This window comes from Choloepus didactylus, chromosome 4 (genome assembly GCF_015220235.1).
Source record: "Choloepus didactylus isolate mChoDid1 chromosome 4, mChoDid1.pri, whole genome shotgun sequence".
Taxonomy (NCBI): domain Eukaryota; kingdom Metazoa; phylum Chordata; class Mammalia; order Pilosa; family Megalonychidae; genus Choloepus; species Choloepus didactylus.
In genome coordinates, this window is record NC_051310.1 from 155085962 (window position 1) to 155107376 (window position 21415).

Consider the following 21415-nt stretch of genomic DNA (forward strand, 5'->3'; position numbering starts at 1 on the left):
CCATCCCGCTGTAGCTTCTGCCTGGGAACCCTCTCCCGCACTCCCAACATCTCTCCCAGCTGAAATTCTACCAATCCTCAAAGGTCTCTATACTCCATAAAGTAAGCCAATCCCTCTGACTCTTCAACAACTAAGCAAATTTGTGACGACTCGATCCCCTCAACTCCTTTGAATACTTACAGAATTGTTTGCACCTTTCTTAAGGCACTTACATTTAATATTTTACTAAAATGATTGAGTTTCTTGACCATATTCCTTCAAGGCCCAAAAGGTTCCTCTGCACAAATTAGAAAAAGCTACCTACTCCTCAAGATGTTTTTCTGCCATCTGCTGGAAAATTGTCATACTGAACATATAAATTGATGGTGATCATGAATGTGTGCAATGCATTCCTGTACAATCCTGCATGTTGGCATGACTCTTCTTTCCTCAAGAGACAGGAAACTTGTGGATGGTGTGGACCATGTCTTATCTATCTGTGGATCTCTAAGCATCCAGTAGGGTATGACACACACAGAAGCTACCAAAAAATATTCAATGAATTTATATGTTTACTTGCAGTATCTGAGTATTCAGGCCTCACAGAAACTACATAGTATTCCTTGATTCTAAGATGAGACAGCAGAAAGCTTCCTATCTTTTAAAAACTATCCTACAAATGGCTGAAAGTATGTTTACTAAATCTATGCCAGGGATTTTAAGTTCATGAAAATACTGGAAAAAGGAAAAACTACCTAAGACAAGGAATCATAAATATATCACCACACAATTAAAATATATGAAAAAGCAATATCTGTCTTTTGTGTAAGATGTCAATGTTTGACAATCCAGGAAAGCCTTGCTCGATAAGACCACTTCCAGTTTTCAGAAGACACCAAACAAGAAATCTGCCAGCGGCCCAGTATAGACTTAACCAAAGACTTTTCCACACGACTCCCAAGCTATATTTTTTCCTTCTCCAACCCATTCTAGTTATCCTTATAGAACAATATAATATGGGTTAGTATCCCAGAAACTGACATTAATAGAGAGAACAGACTTATCAGTAATGCACATCAGTTAAAATTACAAAGTTTATGTGGCATCTCCACCAACATTAAACGAGATCTTCCTTACTTCAGTAATTGTATATCCTTCCAATTTAATCCAGGATCCAAATCACTTCCCACTCTTGGCTAAACTCTTCTATCAGCTTATTCTAGTCTCTCCTATTTAATAACTGACCTAAAGTTACTCAGAATGGAGATCAGAAAAGTTATAGATGTATCTTGATTTAATAAAGACCTACTGAATAATTTTATAAATACCTCATGTCAACATTATCAACTTTTTCCTAGTTATGCCCTACTTTGCTGCCCATTATCTTTCATCTCATGTTTACTCTCAGTTAGCTGTCATACAAAAACCACAAAGACAGTCCCCACTAACAAGACTCTTTATGTTGGTATAGTTTTTAATGTGCCATTTTTTCCAAGGAGTACTTTGTCCTTTCCACGATTCCTTACTATTTATTCTACTTAGTGTTCTTCCTTCCTCCATAATGGCCCAACCTCAGGTAGAGATATCATTTTTAAATGGGAGAAACAAATCTAACTGTTTCAAAAACATTTCCTTATCCCCATATGACTCCAGCATAAGCTTTAAAAGGTCAATGAATTACCATTTCTCTCTCCCTTCCCAATTTCTGGGCCAAACCTCTGCCTCTCCTAGTTCAGTCTAGGGCTCAAACATTCAAAAACATCTTGACCAATGTAATGCCACATGACCAAATATCATTACTTCTCAGTCCCATCCCATCAACTTACCCCTACTTACCCAAATCATCTCATCCATATTTTTTATTCTAGCCTCCTGTATCTTCAAGCTGTTATTGATTCTCACAAGATTAAATGCTGCCCCCCAGCATATCTCCAATTTTCTTTCCAATTTTCTATTTCTTTCCAATTTTCTATTCATACTTGTGGGTCATCCCAGCTGTATCCACATCTAGCCTATTCTACCAAGCTCATCTGTCCCATGATGTATGAAGCACATATCTAACCCTAGGTAAAGCAACTGCTGAGATAAAGAAGTCTTACCAGGTTTTTATTATATGGAGAATGAAAAGCTGGTCTTGGCCCACCACTGACCCAAAGAGAAACACATGTGTTCAAAAGGAAAGCTACAGTTTAGTGGTTGTACCTCAGCCACTTTCCTAATTGCAAACCATAATGATCAGACTAATTATGAAATTCATGGGGAGTGGGGGAGAAATGGAATAAACCAGTCAGTTAAGGTTAAAATCCAAGGCCACTTATCTATAAACTTCAACTAATCAGCTAGAGAAATACTACATATTTCTAGAGAAACACTTTATTCAGGCCAATAATAGCCCTTCACTCATCTCCTTCTTAAAAGGTAACTACACGCAATCTTTTAGAAAGTGAGCCTCTCAAAGTAAGTATAAACTAACATTCTTTTACAGCTTTATAACATTTAATGTAACTCTTCTTGGATTTTTGGAGATCTAGCGTCCCAACTGTCCTTGTTTTATGTTTCACCTCTTCCTTGCCCATTTCTACAACTACTTGCGTGTCCCAACATGAAGGAATTTGTTTTAGATCTACTGTATACCATTGTCTCAACCTCTCCAGACCTCTCAACAAAGCAGTGATTCTCAACTGGGTGACAGAGGGCATATTCCTTTAGGTTTTAAGGGAACTGGGGATGGGGATAAATGTGGAGTTTGAAAATATGTACTCAATATTATGGTTTTGTATGTATCAAATGGAAAAGAAAAAATATTTTCATTATTTAGGTTATTCATACTCAGTAAAATTCAACAAAATCTTCTTGGCCAGTGAGAATTTACAGAAGACAACACTAACCGGGAATTGGGGAGAACTGGCAGAAAAAGAAGCATGACTGGCATGGAAGGGTTTTATCAATATCTCTGTGGATAGGGTAAGATTTCTTACAGTCTCTCAAAAGGGATTTATCATGGAATATTTACTGTTATGATGGATAAGAAACACTGCAACAGAAACAGGTCCATTTGTCTAATAAGTAAAATTATATAAACTGAACTACAGGTATCTATTCTCCATTTACAGACTTATCCTTACAGCCCATCCTCTTAGGAGATAATGAAGAATGAACGCAATATTGACCAACACTGACTCTCTTTTGTAATATGCACTTTCAGAATGTACCATCCATCCTCACTTAACCTCTAACTACTCAAAGATTCAGAAAAGAAAAAAACTATTTCACTTCAAAGTATAAATCTTGGAGATGGAAACTGTATCTTTTCAAAGAGGATCAGCTGCAGATAGACATAAACACTTGTTACTGAAACACAAGATAGAAGCAACTTAATTTGAATGAGAAATCCCTTGAAAAAATAATCAGAAAGCCTAAAATGAAAAATCACCAACATAATTTTAAAAGGAAGCATTTAAAATCTGTAACATGGAGACATGTGTGAGACTCAAATGGTCCAACTCTTACAAAGAAAAGAGAAATAAACATCCAAGGTGAATGCAATCACAATTTAGGGTCACCAAGGGATCAGGATGGAAGGACATAGACCATAAGAAATGGAGCTATTAACTGGAGCCACTCAGGAGATTTCCTCAAGAAGATCGAGATCCTAGGTCATTTCCTCTTCACCATTCTCATTGCCAAACGTGTGGCCACTCTGTTTTTGTTTTCCCAATTACTAAAGACAAATACATTCACACATCAATCAGGGGTATGGATATTTGGGGGCAAGCATGGCTAGTAAAGTCAGCCCTTCTGAATAAATAGGTAAGGCAAAATAGGCAGCCAAGAAAGCTAAAAACATGTATCTATGTTCGGGGAGTCAAGGAGAAACTACAGAAATTATGCACTCATAGGAGGGGAAGGAAAGAGGCGAGGTAAAGAAGTGAGGGGCTGATGGAAAGGAAAACGCGGCTGGGGGGTGGGATGGGGGGTGGGGGTAACCCGGTAACATTACCTGATCATACTGCCGGGGTTGGTGCTAATAAGGCCCATACAGCAGAAGCGAGAGATTTCTGGCAACTGATCTCCCAAAACGGACTTGAGAGAGGGGAGCTAGCGGGGGTGCCCTCCAGGGTGGGGATGGCCAAGACGGGAAGATGCGGACGGGGGGCGGTGGATGCCCAGGGTGAGAGCAATATTAGGGCGAAAGCTGCAGGCTCAGAGGTTCACTAAACCCTGAAGGAAGAAGGGAACTGTGTCTCACCCCAGCGACGGAGACGTGGTTTTACCTGCAGCGGCCGTGGGGGGCCGGTTCGCCCCTCTCGCTGTCTCTCCAGCACCAGTTCCCCCCTCCTCCTGCGCAACCTAAATTGCTGCTCCCACCTGCCCCGCATCCCCATTGGCGAAACTCAGCTGCCACTCACCAAAGGCGCAAGACGCATAACGGCGTAAAGGGTGGGACTAGAAGTAGCTCCCTCTGCCCCTCCTCCACCGCTCGTTAGGTTGAGAGTGCACGGAGAGGCCTATCCGGTTTCTAGGGCCCAGGCAAGCCTGCAGCTTGCTTGAAAGGAGGGGGCCTGGCCAAAGGAACAGTCTCATGCTGCGGGAAACCAGTCCTGGGGATTAAATTCTCTACCACCTACACTGTATTTTGCACACCAAAGAGTCTAAACTCAGAGAGGGAGGGTTCTTGCACTAGGCCAGCTCCGCCTCCCTCTGGATCCCCTGCCTTCTAGCCGCTGTGTCAACTCCTTGCTGTAGTCACTGTACCTTATCCCAATAAAAAGGACCAAATCTTCCGTCCGTTATGGGAGTGAGTCAGACCAGGTGCTGGATGGAACATCAAACCTTTTACTCTTAAAAGATAATGTGCTCTTTCTGCCATCCCCACATTTTTGATGCTCCAACCTTTCTACAAAGCAATCCCAGGTACTCGCAGAATTCTCACTTTCCCTAAAACACACACCCATTTTTCACCCCCAAACTTGGTCTCCCACCCTCAACTCACTTCTCTTGTAATAAAGTTCATTCAACATATCGGCCAGTGTCCACTTTGCAATGCCACTTTAGACCACTCTAATTCCCAGTGATGCTATTTAACCCGAGAATGATGGCATAAAAGCTTGAGTCCCCCAAATGAACTGTTAATAAAAACAGCTATTTATCTCCTAACCATTAGTTTCCCCTGGACCATAACTACCCTCAACATTGGAATTCTATCCTCTGTACTCACGATACAAACTAGGAAGATCAATGTGGCTTTAGATGTCCTCATTTTAAAGATCCTACCATTATCACTGTTGCTAGAAATACTCAATTACCTACTTCCATAAATGGCATTACAGTTTTTCCATTCACTCAGGCTCACAAACTCAGAGACGTCTCTGAAACTTCCTCCGTATTCACCATCCAATCATTTGTCAAAACCAGTGAACTTTCCTGTAATATATCACAGAAAAAGAATTCTAGAGCTGGAAAAGTCTTCAGCAATTATATGAAGCCAACCCTCTTGTATAGATGAGAAAAATGAGGCTTAAAACCCTCTTGTATAGATGAGAAAAATGAGGCTTAAAAGAGTTAAGTGTTTTACTAGGAAACTAAGGGGCAAAGTCAGGATTCATATACCTGACTCCTCTCTTCTATTCCTGCTGCTACCTTGCTTACTTATGCAGTTACTTGTAGAAGGCAAAGAAGCCAAGTAACAGATCTCTCTTCTTACTAATCCATTCTGCTTTCAGATTTATCTTCTCAAAATATAGTATGGCCATATCAATTTCCTGCTTAAAAACTTTCAAAGGTTCCCTGTTACAACATAAAGTTTGATTTCCTTTTTCATAATCAAGACCCATACCTTGCCTTTCCAGTCTTATTTCATTCACTTTCTTCTACATATACACTCAAATGCTAGCCCTCCCCCCCCAAAAAAAGAAAAAGAAAGACAAGTCAACTCACTATTGCTGTACAGTTTTTCTCCCTGGGGCCTAGCTAACAATGTTGCCTTCAAATTATAAGTAATCCTTACTTCACTTTGTTGCCTTGTCATCAAAACATACTTACCCTCTAAGATCTACCTAAAATGTCTGCTCATTCATTAACTCAACATTTATTGAGCAGATGCTATACCAAGTAACATGTTAGTATTAGAGATTCAAAGGTAAATAAAACATAATTCCTACCCTCAAAGAACTAACAGTAGATAAGTGTGTATTTGTGTGTATGTGGGAGGGGGGTGAAAAGGGTGTCATGGGGACTAGGACAACAGTAAGAAATGTAAACAATCATAATACAATGTGATACCTGCAGCAATATAAGCAGGGGGTTATTGAAGGAACACAGAGGAAAGAACTTAATAACTTAGGAGGAAAAGGTATCAAGAAATTGTTACTTAAAAGATGAGAAGGAGTTAACTAGATGGTAGGGTAAGGTGAAATATAAGAAAGGGGTCTTCCAGGCAGCAGGGACAGTAAGAGGAAAGGTAAAACAAAGCACAACAATGAGAAAGAGCATAAGGCATGCAGACGAAACTAGAGTAGTTCTGTAGTTCAGTCTCGTCAAAGTATAAATCGCAAGGAAGAAATTAGAGAGAGGTGAAGTTGAAGGGATGGGTAAGGACCAGATCATGGCGGCCTTGAGTATTTCATTAGGCTTTTTCTTACAGATGGATAAGGAGCCACTGGAATGTGAAATGACATGATCAGAACTACATTTTAGTTAGTTAACTTTGGCTGCTGGATAGAGAGTAGGAGGCTGGATAGAGGGTTAGGAGGCTGCTGTGGTTGTCCAGAAAAGAGTGGTATAGTGGATATTTCCTGATTTCATTTTCTTGTTTCCTTAGCAACCAAAAACCCCCTTCCTATATTGGGGGAGTATATCAATGTAAGCGTCTTCAGTGGGAAGCTGGATCTTACTTCCCACTATAGAGCTAGATGGGGGTCCTTCTCCCCTTCTTTGGCAAACAGGAAGCAGGTATATGACCTAGGCTAGTTTAAGTGGACATTCCTGCTGGGGAACTTTGAAAGGGTGATCAAAAAGACCCAGAACCAACCAGTCGGATGATATTCAGCTGTAACAGACTCCAGAGTTCAACTGAGGCATCCTTTACAGAATTTCTAGTGGTGTGACCTTAGCTGTGTTCTCTATATCCTAGCCTCCCTTAATTTCAGACCATTTTCTAAATCAGGTTCTCTAACATTGCCATTGATTTTGTAAATCATCCAATATCCTTTCAATAAATTCTCTTTCTACTTAAATTAGCCAAAAGTTGATTTCTGTTGTTTGCAACCAAGAACTCTAACGAGATAGTTAAGGCCTGAACTATAGCAGTATCGTTCAAAAGGTAATGACGTTGGATGAATTGTATGGTATGTGAATAAAACTTTTTTTTTTTTTAAAGGTAATGATGGGGGAGTTTTTGTTTGGTGGGTATAGTATTTGTAAATAAAAAAAAAATTTTTTTTTAAAAGGTCATGTGAGAAGGAAGGACACAGCTCAGAAATAGGGGATAAACATCAGCAGAACCTGGAGTTTAGAGAGAAAGCTGAATTCAGCCATATTGAATCTGGGTTGCCATCGGCATGTTATTTAGTGTTATTCGATAAGAGACTGGATGTATGAGTCTAAAAGTCCAGCTAGGGAATAGATTTTAAAGTTATCAGCATCTAAGTAGTAGTTTTAAGAGGGAAATTATCCAGGGAGTGTGAATAACAGGCTAAGTATAAGAAAAACTGCACAATTATTGCTGGGGAGACAACAGAGAACGTTGGGATCTGTGAAGAATAAGAGAAACTATGTCCATTCCAAAAAGAGTAGCTGCGTTTCAGCTCTAGTTAAGTGTTACTACTATATGGAAACACACATTCAGGATTCAAAGAGAAATTCAGGTTTTTAAAAAGTCAGAAATACAGAATTTTATGTAAAATCTTGTGTTTTAAATGTAGACAACTACTTCAAAAAATGTTTTAAAACACTATGCTGGTCAAACAAAACATTTAGTTGGTAACCCAGCTGAGGTCTTTAGAGTCGAGTGAGAACCCAGAAGAAGATCAGGATTTAAGAATCAGAACAAGCTATGCCTATTAAGCAGGCAGAGAAGAAATAGCCAGAGAAGCAGGAGACCACAACGTCACAGAAGCAAAGAAGAGTAGAGATTTGCAGGGGGGAAAGAATGCTCAATTTTATCAAACAAAGCAAGAAGGTCCAGTAATACAAGAACTTTAAAATGTCCACTGGATTTAATAAATGAGTCTTTCCAATCCCTACTTTCTATTGTCAAGCCAAAAATAATCTGTATCAGATGAGCTTTCAAAGAATTTTTGTTTATTCCTCTCTTAGAATAATTATCATCTACTTTATATTTTAGTTATATTTGTACATGCAGGTATTATGAGCTTTGAAGTCAGAGGGCCCTGGGTTCAAATTTAAAATCTGCATAACCTTAAGCAAGTGAATTAACCCTTCTGAGTCTGGAACATTCCTCTCTATAAAGGGGATAATAATACCTAGTGACAGGGCCATTAATGAAGATTAATGAAACACCTACCACAGTACTTGGCACATAACTACTATGTTTTAGGAGGTGTTCAACAAACACTGTTGGACGGATAATTGGGAAATTTTTAAATTTATTTTCATTTTTGCCAATGTCTCTACCTACATAGGAGGATACTAATCAGCCTTAGAGGTGATCCCACCCAGATTAATGGACTCCAAGATAAACCAGTGTGAGTGTCCTCTTCTAGCTTGAATGAGCTTGAGTGTGCACTCTAGCTCTCTCTCCCACTATATTAAATCCAATTTAAGGAAAACAAGAATAACTACATTCTAGATTATAGAGTCTGAAGATCATATTTAACTAATCAGCTTCTGTCAGCCTGAACCCACTACAGATGTTCTAAGGCCCTAGTACCTAACTTTGAGTGGTGAGAGAACCAAGTTAAGACTCCCAGGGATCCAAGGAAGAGTCATAAAGATTTCAGATGAAGCACTCCAACCTTCAAATACTTTTTTCACCTGGCTTCCAGGCTACCACATTTTCTGGTTTTCCTTCCATCTCTCAGGCCACTTATTTTGCTACTCTTCTCCAACAACCTTTAATTGTTAAAGTTCACAAAACTTTGGTCCTAGGCTTCTTTTCTTCTCATTCTATACTTTCTTTCCAAGCATGTCTTACTCACATACATCACCTCAATTATTATTAATTCATTTCTTCAACAAATCATCTATATATTTATGCCTCTCATTTATATCTCTGGGTAAGATGTCACCCCTGAACTCCAGATCTGTATATCCACCTGCCTATTCAACAGCTCTAAGAAGAGCTAGTCTCTCCAGTCTTGCCTTTCTCCATGCCCCACCCCACCAGGCACACACACAAAGAGGTTAATCAGCCTCTTGCATTTCCTATCCAGCCATGGCTGCAAAGACCAGAAACTCTCTCCTTAACCACCCATATCTATTATTTTTAAATCCTAGCTTCACCTCCTAAATCCCTCTATTGCCATTCTAGTTCAATTTACCATCCTTACTTCCCTCAAAAATTGCCTTTTAACCAGCTCCCCTCCATTCTGCCTACTTAATTCTTATCTTTCAAAGCTTATTTCAAAGAAAAGCTTTCCCCAACCTCCCAGGTTAACAAGCTAAATTTACTGAATATACATTATATTCCAGGCATGAGTATGTTGTGTAAGCAAATGTAAATGTATGAACATATTTAATATTCTTAAAAAGCCTGAAATTATCATCTTTATTTTACAGATGAGGAAACTGATGCACAGACCAATAAGAAACTTGCCTAAGATCCCACAGCTAGTGAAAAGTGGTACCAAATACAAGTTCAGGCAACGTGGCTTCAGAAGTCCTATTCTTAAGCCCTCTTTTACTATGTACTATAGGTTACATGCCCCTATTATAAACAGTCATAACATGCAGTACTTCTCCTTTGTAGGAGAGATTAAATAACTGATTATATAATTAACTGTTTGATGTCTATGTCCCCCTCCCCATTAGAAGGCAAGTTCCACAAGGGCAATGATTTGTATATGTCTTGATCACTACAATATTCTCTTTGCTTATCAGGTAGTAATGGGTATTCAACCTACTTTTGTTGAAGAATGCATTTTCCAACTTCCAGCCAAAGGTGTGGGTGTAGGGCTGTCAGGGTGCAGTGACAGCAAATGGGCAGTGGCATATTTTCCTACCAGAAACATTTAGAAAAGGCATCATAAAATCATAAGTATATTCACTTTTTAGGACCTGCAGCAGACACAGCTCTTACATATAGCAAAAGAGGGTTATATGCAATAGATATAAAGGACTTTTCTATAGTGTGATAATCACTGTCTAAAGTAAAGAAATTTTATTTATCCCCTTTAGGATTGTAACCATAAAGTTCAGTGGTGACTAATTTGAAGCTCTGGCAAAGCAAATAGATGACACTATACCCTGATGACTCAAAAATAAGGCATGGATTCATTTTTAAGTCAGTCTCACTGTAGATTCTTTTCCCAGTAAAAACCTGGAGTTTTGGCCTAAGACTGAAGACAGAAAGTGAGAGCTTTATCTCTAAGGATCATTGATTGGCCTTAGGTCAAGTTAGACTGGATCTAGAGGTGTTCCTCTTCACTTGTCCTTGGTCACCAAGGTGAAAAATACTCTGGGCTCTAGATGAGACATATCTAACTGGATCAATATACCCACTTTGGGGCATCCAGCACAAGTAAAACTATTTATAATTTAAGTAGTAGAGTCTCAGTCCCCTTCATGCTTCTCCCACATTGCCCCTACTGCCCTATTTTAACTGGACCAAGTACATATATTTATTCGGCCTAAATGTAAATTATAAATATTTACATAATTCAACTGGAGGTTATGAGGGGTTGTTTTCATTACAACATTTATGTAAAAAAAAAAGTCAGGGTGGGAAGAGACATTATAAAGCAGTGTTATTATCAACCTGTGTAAATGGTATGTCTCTAGGCTCAAACAAATGACATCAGTAACATGGGACTAATGAAAATTTAGTGGGCTAATTTGACTTTTTTCATTCTAAGGTAAAACTGCTAAAGGTAAAACCAACAGGTTACTGAATGCCTACATGTCTGGAGCTGTGGTCAAAGAAAAAGCTGTTCAATCTTGTTCTCCCAAAGGGGTCAGCACTGAACTTTTAAGATAGGGAGAGGGCACATAATGAACAGGACTTTGAAGTCAGACCAGAGTCCTACCCCTGGTTAAGTTACCGAACCTAGGTCTTATTTATTTATTTATTTTTCCTCTTCTGCAAAATGAAGCTTACATCACAAACATTTCAGAGCTATTCTGTAGATTAAGAGATAATGTACAATTCTTGGTACATAATTAGCAAATAAAGAATTCATGATTCAGTATTTTAAAACAGCACCACTAAAAGCTTCTCTCAAAGCAAAGTTTCTCCTCAGCGAGTTGGCAGAGCTGATCTGCTAAGCAGAATAGTGCAATACTCAAATAGATGTGTAAGTTTTACAATTAGAATAGCAGGACTGCTGAGCAGGATGAAAGGACTCTGGCACTACTGTAAGAAAGCAGCAGAATCCTTTAACCTTATTGCCATGGAACAAAGATTTCAACCAATACATAGGGAAACATCCCAGGAAATTCAACTAATCATTTTTCATACTTGTAGAAAGATACCGGTGTCTATTTCATACGTTCTCCATTTCCTTTACAAAACCTGCTTATGGTAACATAGTTCTCCAACTGACTAGGCTGCCCTTCAGCAGTTCACATGCCCAGATACAGCTGCCTCAGCTTTTGACTCCCCAACTTTCAGGAGAGTAGTGAATAAAGGTGACCCTTACCTTTAATATTTAAGACCTTGTGAAAAAGATTCCCAATAGGAGGCATACCCAAAAAACAGGCAAAAGCACTACTTTTTATAGGAGATTTGATGTATAAACAAAGAACTGATTACCTCCAAAAAAGGAAAGAAGAATGCTGAGTATTGAGTAGAAACAATGAGAATTAAAAACTGATTGATACATTGAGGCTGGCGGGGCAAGATGGCAGACTGGTGAGCTGTATGTTTTAGTTACTCCTCCAGGAAAGTAGGTAAAAAGCCAGGAACTGCGTGGACTGGACACCACAGAGCAATCTGTCTTTGGGCATACTTCATACAACACTCATGAAAACGTGGAACTGCTGAGATCAGCGAAATCTGTAAGTTTTTGCGGCCAGGGGACCCGCGCCCCTCCCTGCCAGGCTCAGTCCCGGGGGAGGAGGGGCTGTCAGCTCCAGGAAGGAGAAGGGAGAATTGCAGTGGCTGCTCTCATCGGAAACTCATTCTACTGATTCAAACTCCAACCATAGATAGACTGAGGCCAGACACCAGAGACTCTGAGAGCAGCCAGCCCAGCAGAGAGGAGACAGGCATAGAAGGAAAACAACACGAGAAGCTCCAAAGTAAAAGCAGAGGATTTTTGGAGTTCTGGTGAACACAGAAAGGGGAAGGGCGGAGATCAGGCCTTGAGGCGCATATGCAAATCCCGAAGCAAGGCTGATCTCTCTGCCCAGGGCACCTTTCCTTAATGGCCCTGGTTGCTTTGTCTATTAGCATTTCAATAACCCATTAGATCTCTGAGGAGGGCCGTTTTTTTTTTTTTTTTTTTTTTAAATCCTTTTTGCTTTTTCTAAAACAATTACTCTAAGAAGCTCAATACAGAAAGCTTCAAAGAATTGAAATTTGGGCACGTCAAGTCAAGAGCAGAAATAAGAGAGCTCTGAGACAAAAGGCAATAATCCAGTGGCTGAGAAAATTCACTAAACAACACAACTTCCCAAGAAAAGGGGGGTGTCCGCTCACAGCCACCATCCTGGTGGACAGGAAACACTCCTGCCCATCGCCAGCCCCATAGCCCAGAGCTGCCCCAGACAACCCAGTGTGACGGAAGTGCTTCAAATAACAGGCACACACCACAAAACTGGGCGTGGACATTAGCCTTCCCTGCAACCTCAGCTGAATGTCCCAGAGCTGGGAAGGGGGAGCAGTGTGAATTAACAGAGCCCCATTCAGCCATCATTTGAGCAGACTGGGAGCCTCCCAACAAAGCCCAGCAGCCCAGAACTGCCCTGGGGGGACGGCACTCACCTGTGACATAGCACAGTCATCCCTCAACAGAGGACCCGGGGTGCACAGCCTGGAAGAGGGGCCCACTTGCAAGTCTCAGGAGCCATACGCCAATACCAAAGACTTGTGGGTCAGTGGCAGAGACAAACTGTGGCAGGACTGAACTGAAGGATTAGACTATTGCAGTAGCTTTAAAACTCTAGGATCATCAGGGAGATTTGATTGTTAGGGCCACCCCCCCTCCCTGACTGCCCAGAAACACGCCCCACATACAGGGCAGGCAACACCAACTACACACGCAAGCTTGGGACACCAATTGGGCCCCACAAGACTCACTCCCCCACTCACCAAAAAGGCTAAGCAGGGGAGATCTGGCTTGTGGAGAACAGGTGGCTCGTGGACGCCACCTGCTGGTTAGTTAGAGAAAGTGTACTCCACGAAGCTGTAGATCTGATAAATTAGAGATAAGGACTTCAACTGGTCTACAAACCCTAAAAGAACCCTATCAAGGACAGCAAATGCCACGAGGCCAAAAACAACAGAAAATTATAAAGCATATGAAAAAACCAGACGATATGGATAACCCAAGCCCAAGCACCCAAATCAAAAGACCAGAAGAGACACACCTAGAGCAGCTACTCAAAGAACTAAAGATGAACAATGAGACCCTAGTACGGGATATGAAGGAAATCAAGAAGACCCTAGAAGAGCATAAAGAAGACATTGCAAGACTAAATAAAAAAATGGATGATCTTATGGAAATTAAAGAAACTGTTGACCAAATTAAAAAGATTCTGGACACTCATAGTACAAGACTAGAGGAAGTTGAACAACGAATCAGTGACCTGGAAGATGACAGAATGGAAAATGAAAGCATAAAAGAAAGAATGGGGAAAAAAATTGAAAAACTCGAAATGGACCTCAGGGATATGATAGATAATATGAAGCGTCCGAATATAAGACTCATTGGTGTCCCAGAAGGGGAAGAAAAGGGTAAAGGTCTAGGAAGAGTATTCAAAGAAATTGTTGGGGAAAACTTCCCAAATCTTCTAAACAACATAAATACACAAATCATAAATGCTCAGCGAACTCCAAATAGAATAAATCCAAAAAAACCCACTCCGAGACATATACTGATCACACTGTCAAACATAGAAGAGAAGGAGCAAGTTCTGAAAGCAGCAAGAGAAAAGCAATTCACCACATACAAAGGAAACAGCATAAGACTAAGTAGTGACTACTCAGCAGCCACCATGGAGGCGAGAAGGCAATGGCACGATATATTTAAAATTCTGAGAGAGAGGAATTTCCAGCCAAGAATACTTTATCCAGCAAAGCTCTCCTTCAAATTTGAGGGAGAGCTTAAATTTTTCACAGACAAAGAAATGCTGAGAGAATTTGCTAACAAGAGACCTGCCCTACTGGAGATACTAAAGGGAGCCCTACAGACAGAGAAACAAAGACAGGACAGAGAGACTTGGAGAAAGGTTCAGTACTAAAGAGATTCGGTATGGGTACAATAAAGGATATTAATAGAGAGAGGGAAAAATATGGCAAACATAATCCAAAGGATAAGATGGCCGATTCAAGAAATGCCTTCACGGTTTTAACGTTGAATGTAAATGGATTAAACTCCCCAATTAAAAGATATAGATTCGCAGAATGGATCAAAAAAATGAACCATCAATATGTTGCATACAAGAGACTCATCTTAGACACAGGGACACAAAGAAATTGAAAGTGAAAGGATGGAAAAAAATATTTCATGCAAGCTACAGCCAAAAGAAAGCAGGTGTAGCAATATTAATCTCAGATAAAATAGACTTCAAATGCAGGGATGTTTTGAGAGACAAAGAAGGCCACTACATACTAATAAAAGGGGCAATTCAGCAAGAAGAAATAACAATCGTAAATGTCTATGCACCCAATCAAGGTGCCACAAAATACATGAGAGAAACATTGGCAAAACTAAAGGAAGCAATTGATGTTTCCACAATAATTGTGGGAGACTTCAACACATCACTCTCTCCTATAGATAGATCAACCAGACAGAAGACCAATAAGGAAATTGAAAACCTAAACAATCTGATAAATGAATTAGATTTAACAGACATCTACAGGACATTACATCCCAAATCACCAGGATACACATACTTTTCTAGTGCTCACGGAACTTTCTCCAGAATAGATCATATGCTGGGACATAAAACAAGCCTCAATAAATTTAAAAAGATTGAAATCATTCAAAGCACATTCTCTGACCACAATGGAATACAATTAGAAGTCAATAACCATCAGAGACTTAGAAAATTCACAAATACCTGGAGGTTAAACAACACACTCCTAAACAATCAGTGGGTTAAAGAAGAAATAGCAAGAGAAATTGCTAAATATATAGAGACGAAAAACTGATTGAAAGTCCAGTTTGTACAACTTGGGAACCCCTATTTCAAAAATCTCAACAATCTTCCCATCATGCAGTTTACTTAGATAGATGGAAATCTCATAAATTCACCTTCTATACACAAATTCTGCTGTGATTTTGCACACTAAATAGGCAGCCAACTACAGAAATCACTGGTTTGTTCAGGAACGAAACAAAGAGAAATGATGTATCAAAGCACTAGTGGGACAAGGCACTCATGAATACCCACGTCCCAGAGGAACAGTCCCCCCAAACAGAAGTACATTGTGGTAGAAAAAAGAAAGAGGGAGATTCCAAAGGTTTCTATAATGACCACAAGAGACAATCCAAGAAACTTAAAGACTTTACAGCCTCTACCATCCTTCCTCTGAAATGAAATTAAGAATCCAGTTAGTATATATCCTTTCTCAGAAAGTTACTCACAAGTACAAACTCTCAAAACAAAAAGGAGTTATTACAGAATTACTTATTACTGCAATATGGACATTACAAAAAGTATAATAACTATCACATTTAAGGTACTGACACACAGGGACAAAAGAAGTTCAGTTCTGGAAATTATGATCTAGTAATTTCAGTAGCATATCATTTTAGCTATCCTTTAAAAAGGAAATACAGCCTGAAACTTTCAAATAAAATGAAACCACAGACAATAAATTTCTCAGGAAATGTATAGAGGAAATAGAATCAGGGACGTTTTATTCTTTTGATGACAAAAATCAATCCTTTCTTAATAATTTTACATGACAGTAAATAATTTTTAAAATTCTGGTTTGTCTTTGAAATTATTTTTACTTTCATTTGAAAATGATAATAAAAAAAAAAAAAGAAAATGAGTGAGTCTGATGTTCTGAGAACTCTTTTCAAATAAACTAATGAGAACATACTATGATAGTCTGAATTTAAAGGGGCTAGAATGTTGTCTAGGTTCCCTACACGGTTCAATTGTTTGGAATATATTCCTGCTCCACCCCCACACCCCACTGAAGAGGAAGGCAAAGCAATTAGCTATGCCAGGCTGAATTATGTCTATGCCTGCTGGATTTTTTTATTATCATGTAACATTCATTAGTGGGTAGAAATTCAGTATTTTATTTCTAAAAGTCTCCTGCTGCAATGTGAAGGCAAGAATTAAGATCTTTTTAAGTTGACCATTTTGCTTCATGTGACATTAAACAACCAGGAGCCTAGTTAAGGACAGAAGGTAGTTGGTAATAATAGGGCAAAAGAAATGTTAACTATGGAAAAACCTAATGAGAACTCTCAGGGACTAATATACTCTATAGTTTATATTTAAAACACTCAGTAACTATGAAGAGGTGACTTATTTTGTCAATACAAATATAATGAAAATTTTAAGAGTAATATGAAATAGAACTATAAAACCAAAAGCTAAATTATGACTTCACACAAGCACACACAAAATAAGAGGTAAAGAGGGGAAAAAAACTATTTAGGAAAAAATGTAGAACACAGCTAATGGTTAAATAAAGTTTTAGGCAATAAAACATGGCTCATACAATAGCATATACAACCGTCACTTGGGTACCAGATACCAAAGGAACTATATCTTATAAATTAACATCTTTTTACATTCTTTGAAAGACCCAATAAAACAAAAGCAAAAAGGCACAGTGAATTTAAAAAAAAGCAAAGTGAACAAAATTGTAACAGGAGGATGAAAGGAAACTTCCACACACTACAACTCTGTAAGGATAAAGATTAAAAATTTTATTAAAGAGGAAATATAAAAAATTAAATCGAATTAGGATGTGAAACACGGTAGTCATGTTTCAATGAATCAAATGTTAAAGGTAAGATAGTAAATACTAGAGAGGTCACAGCAGTCCAAGGGCACATCATGCAGTGACCTGCAAATCAGGAACTTCCAGGTCCCGAAATGAAGTGACTTTTAGGGGTTTGTGTTCTGTTTATGGTCTTCTGCTTATCCCCCTAGGTATCAGGATCAATGTAAGCTCAGAAGATAGCTTAACTCTTCCATATGGATATACCATGTATCTCTAAGGAATTTAGTATCTGCCTCTAAAAATGTTATAGTCTTGCAGATGAGAATATGAAATCTCACTCTTTCAGTAAGCAAGCACAGTTCTCTGCACCCACAAATTAATCTTCAGTGGTGCTTTTACTTAGAAAAATCTCATTCTTTTCAAAAGAGATGTGGATAATAGTTTCCTTTAAACAATGTTTCCCCTCACCATCCTCCGTTACTTTTCAGAAACTTGACCATTCACACAAAATCTCAAAAATTTCCTATTCCAACCCAAACTCTGCAGTGACAGTTACCACAATACCAAGATTCCTCCACCCCAACACCCAGCAAGACTACAGACAAGGTTATCATGGGAAATATAAGATCTGTGTTTCCTGATGATTCACAACTGACTTGGCAGATACATTTTCTATCCATATCTTAAATGGATTTTTATCAATCTGAGAACTGACAAAATCAAAAAGCCAGAAGCATAGTCTAGAGTACAGCATGAGGAAGGTGTGAACTGTTCAAGTACCCATGCAATGCTCCATCAATCTCTTATTCCAATCCATTACTCCTCTGCTATTTCAGTTTTAAACTTTCCCCAATGCCTGTCTCTTCATATACACACCTAGCCTCTCTCTGGACAATGTCCTTCAGTTACCTTGCAGACCCACTGGCATGCCACCCTTGCAACACAGAAGGTCTTCTTAAATGGAAAAGGTTGTTTAGCTTTCCCTTTTTTCAAGTGATGGTATAATTCCAAACCATTTGGAATAAGAAGTTTCTCACATTCTGGCCCTATGAGGTTGACCACAATGTCTTCTGAAACCTATTCTGTGACCAATGCAAAAGAAGTTCATAAGCAGAAGTCATTATCTAATTAATTAATAGAAGATATTATCCAAGTCACAAGCTCACCTTCTAGCTGTCTAAAGTGGCCCACACCAGATAAGACTTCAGCTGATACTAAGGATAACCCAGTCAGTCAGTTAGTAAGTTCCTGACTTGAGTCAACAGGATCTGAACTACAAGGAGATTAAATGTTTGGTGGATGCTGGTGTGATGGCAGGATGCAGCAAACATTGATAATGCAGCTTCTCTGGCTGTGTGTTTGGCGTTCCACTATGTCTACTCTTTGAAAAAAAAAAAAGACATTGCGTTCCAAGTCTCTGACTTATGGCTCACTGTGATCAGTCACTGAAAAGTCACTGGTCACTATATAACCTCTTTGAAGACTGTAATCACTCTTCGGTCTTCGGTCTTTAAGGACAGCCCCCTTAAAAGGCTTTGCACAGCTGCTGCAACAGGCAAGGAAATTCCCTGTGGCACTAGAGGCAGGTAAATAAAGAAAATGCACTAGTTCTGAGGTAGGGGGAGGTGTCTTCTGCCAGGGAAGACTTTACATAATGCAACCGAAAACCAGTGAGCTCTGCAGACCTGTCAACGGAGATGCAAGGCTTAAGCTCCTCTCTTACCAACATCTCCAAACGCTCTACAACAACCTGCCATTCTCTTCCAGAAAACCCAAAGAAATTATATCTAAAAATGTAAAACAACCCGCACACGCTCACTCCATGCTTTCCTACCCACCTTTATTATTAAAATGCAGAAAGCAAGAAAAGAAAGAAAGAAAGAAAGAAAAAGAAAGAAAGAAAAGAAAAGAAAGAAACCCCTAACCTCCCACTTCTGAGTCCAAAGTATGGAGTAGCCAAACGGAACTGGGGAGTTTTCCCTTCCTATGGAGGGGGAAGGAGAACAAGGAGCTGCTTCAAATCTACACCACGCCCAGTAATGCAATCATAAGCCCTAAAAACCCAACAGCGGCCCGGTCAGCCCCCTCGCGGCTTGACCCGACCCGGGCCCCACAGCCCCGTAGAGCCGCCTTCTCCCCCGGCCTCTCACAAAGGAGAATGGTTCAGTCCAGAGCATCACCCAGCACCTGATCCCTCACAACTGGGGAACAGGCGGGGGCCGGGGGGAGGGAAGAAGATAGTAAGTTATTGAAATTAATTCTAAGAGCCTTAGCCATTGCAAGGACTCTTGGACCAGCCATGAGGAGCGGGAGTGAAAAGGAAGCCTACCTGAACAAGTCCTGGTGCTTCCTGTAGACACAGCGTTTCAACTCACCCTTTCGGAGAACAAGGCGCCTTCCGGCGGAGCATGGCCAGCCCTCGCCTCAGCCGAGCTTGCTGGTAGTCCATGCTCCCTCAGCTCAGCCCACTTACGCTCCCACCCACCAATCGCAGAACCCAAACCCGGCCTCTTTCAGCAGGGTACTGTGAGCGCCGTCCAGGAAGTCTCTTGAGGGTGGGAGGTCCTAAAAGGCTGAGAAGGGTTTGTAGGCAACCACAGATATGCCTGATTGAAAATAAAACCTGGCGGCACTCGACTCCGAAGGCTCAGTTCACAGGGGTTCAGGCTTTTCCGCATCTCGTTTTTGACCCCTGCAGTTGGGGGCGCTCTAAATTAAAACATTTAGTTACCTCTCTCTGGGAAGCCATTTTGTATCGGGTTAGTGCTTTAAGGGCGGGGAAGGTTAAGAGTGCTGAAAGAATTTGAAGCCCCTTTCGCATTCTGCCCGACTACTTAGGTCTAACCCCAAAATATTCTTTACATAATCAGGATGTCCCTTAATCATGATGGGAGGAATCTCGGTCATGCCAAGTGTGATCGGAGGCAACCACCACCACCCTCTCACTCAACTGTAGGAGTGAGGCGATTTTACCAAGTCAAAGAAGCAAAGATTCTTTGAGTGAGTGAGTGTTCCCAGTTCCTGGAATAATCCTTTCTAGACACCTCACTCTTCAGGATATCAGCACATGAACAACATAGGTTATGTATATATTCTAGATGCTTCTAATCCCTGTGTTTCTCTTACAGATTTTCCAGCGACGGATAGTTCTAGTGTTCTGATTTTGACAGTGCAGGCGTTTGTGAGTCAGTTGGATATAAAGAACAGAATTTACCTAAAATTTTCAGTTTTTAAAAAAGAAGTCCTCAAATTCACCAGTAGACCAGAACTACTCATGAATACATATAGTGCAAACGATAGAAGCCTTCGAGGAGAAATTATATATGAGGAGGACTATTAGGCGGCAGCCATAGAAATATCGATTGGAGAGTAATTTTCTATTGGTTGCTTTTAAATTGGAGAAATGACTTCATTGTAGATGAAATTCTTTTGCATTCAAAGAGAAAGATTTTCCTATATTCCCCAGTATACAGTTCTACTGCTATTACAACTTGCCACAGGAAGTCTTTTTTTTTTTTTTTAAACTCCTACCTAAGTGAAGGGAGTCCCTCCAGGTCATTAAAGAAATCTTTTCAAGGAATAACATAATTGCATGGTCATACATGGTAGGAGCTCAGAGTCCTTCAGTAGTCATATGATTCAGTATTTTATTAGAGATGTGATAAGACTTTTGACCAAATATATTTTTGCATATTGAACAAAATCTGTTGGCTAAATTCTCCCATGGCTACTGCTGTCATTATACTGAATTTGAGTTTAGCATTGAGTCTAGAATTTATATATACGGACATGATCATAATTACTACTAGTTTCTAGAATTAAGAGTCTAGTCTTCTGGTATTATTTGGTACAAAATAGACTGCCATCAATAAGTTGTAGGCATTATAGAAAGGGGATAAAGGGTGTACCTGACCCAATAATTCTTGCTACCTGTCCTGATGTTTTCCTATAAAAAGTATAATTCCCAATGGTCCTGGCCTTCATCAATCAACACTTAGATTATATCATAACTACATTCTTCACATAGGGATGGGCAATGTCTATGATAATTCTTCATGACCACTTCATTCAGACATCAGCAATAATCAATACAGGTCATGAATTAGCTCCAGATACTTCTGACTCTCATACTTCCCTTACAATTGGTGAAATACTCAAGTATAGAAGGTTATGGGTTGGTTT

General features: G+C 39.7%; 1 protein-coding gene across 3 annotated transcripts in view; it reads right to left on the reverse strand.

Annotated features, from left to right (window-relative positions):
- The window catches only part of CHD8 (chromodomain helicase DNA binding protein 8), a 59079-nt gene extending 39422 nt beyond the window's left edge, over positions 1-19657 (reverse strand). Inside the window, exon 1 of one of the 3 annotated variants that reach the window (XM_037834489.1) lies at positions 19563-19657. The gene's annotated coding sequence lies outside the window, so the exon portion shown is untranslated. Of the gene's footprint in view, positions 1-4253; positions 4314-10061; positions 10128-19562 lie in introns of those variants that run through there. The other 2 variants (XM_037834491.1, XM_037834490.1) reach the window with 2 other exon arrangements.
- Between the last annotated feature and the right edge of the window lie 1758 nt (positions 19658-21415).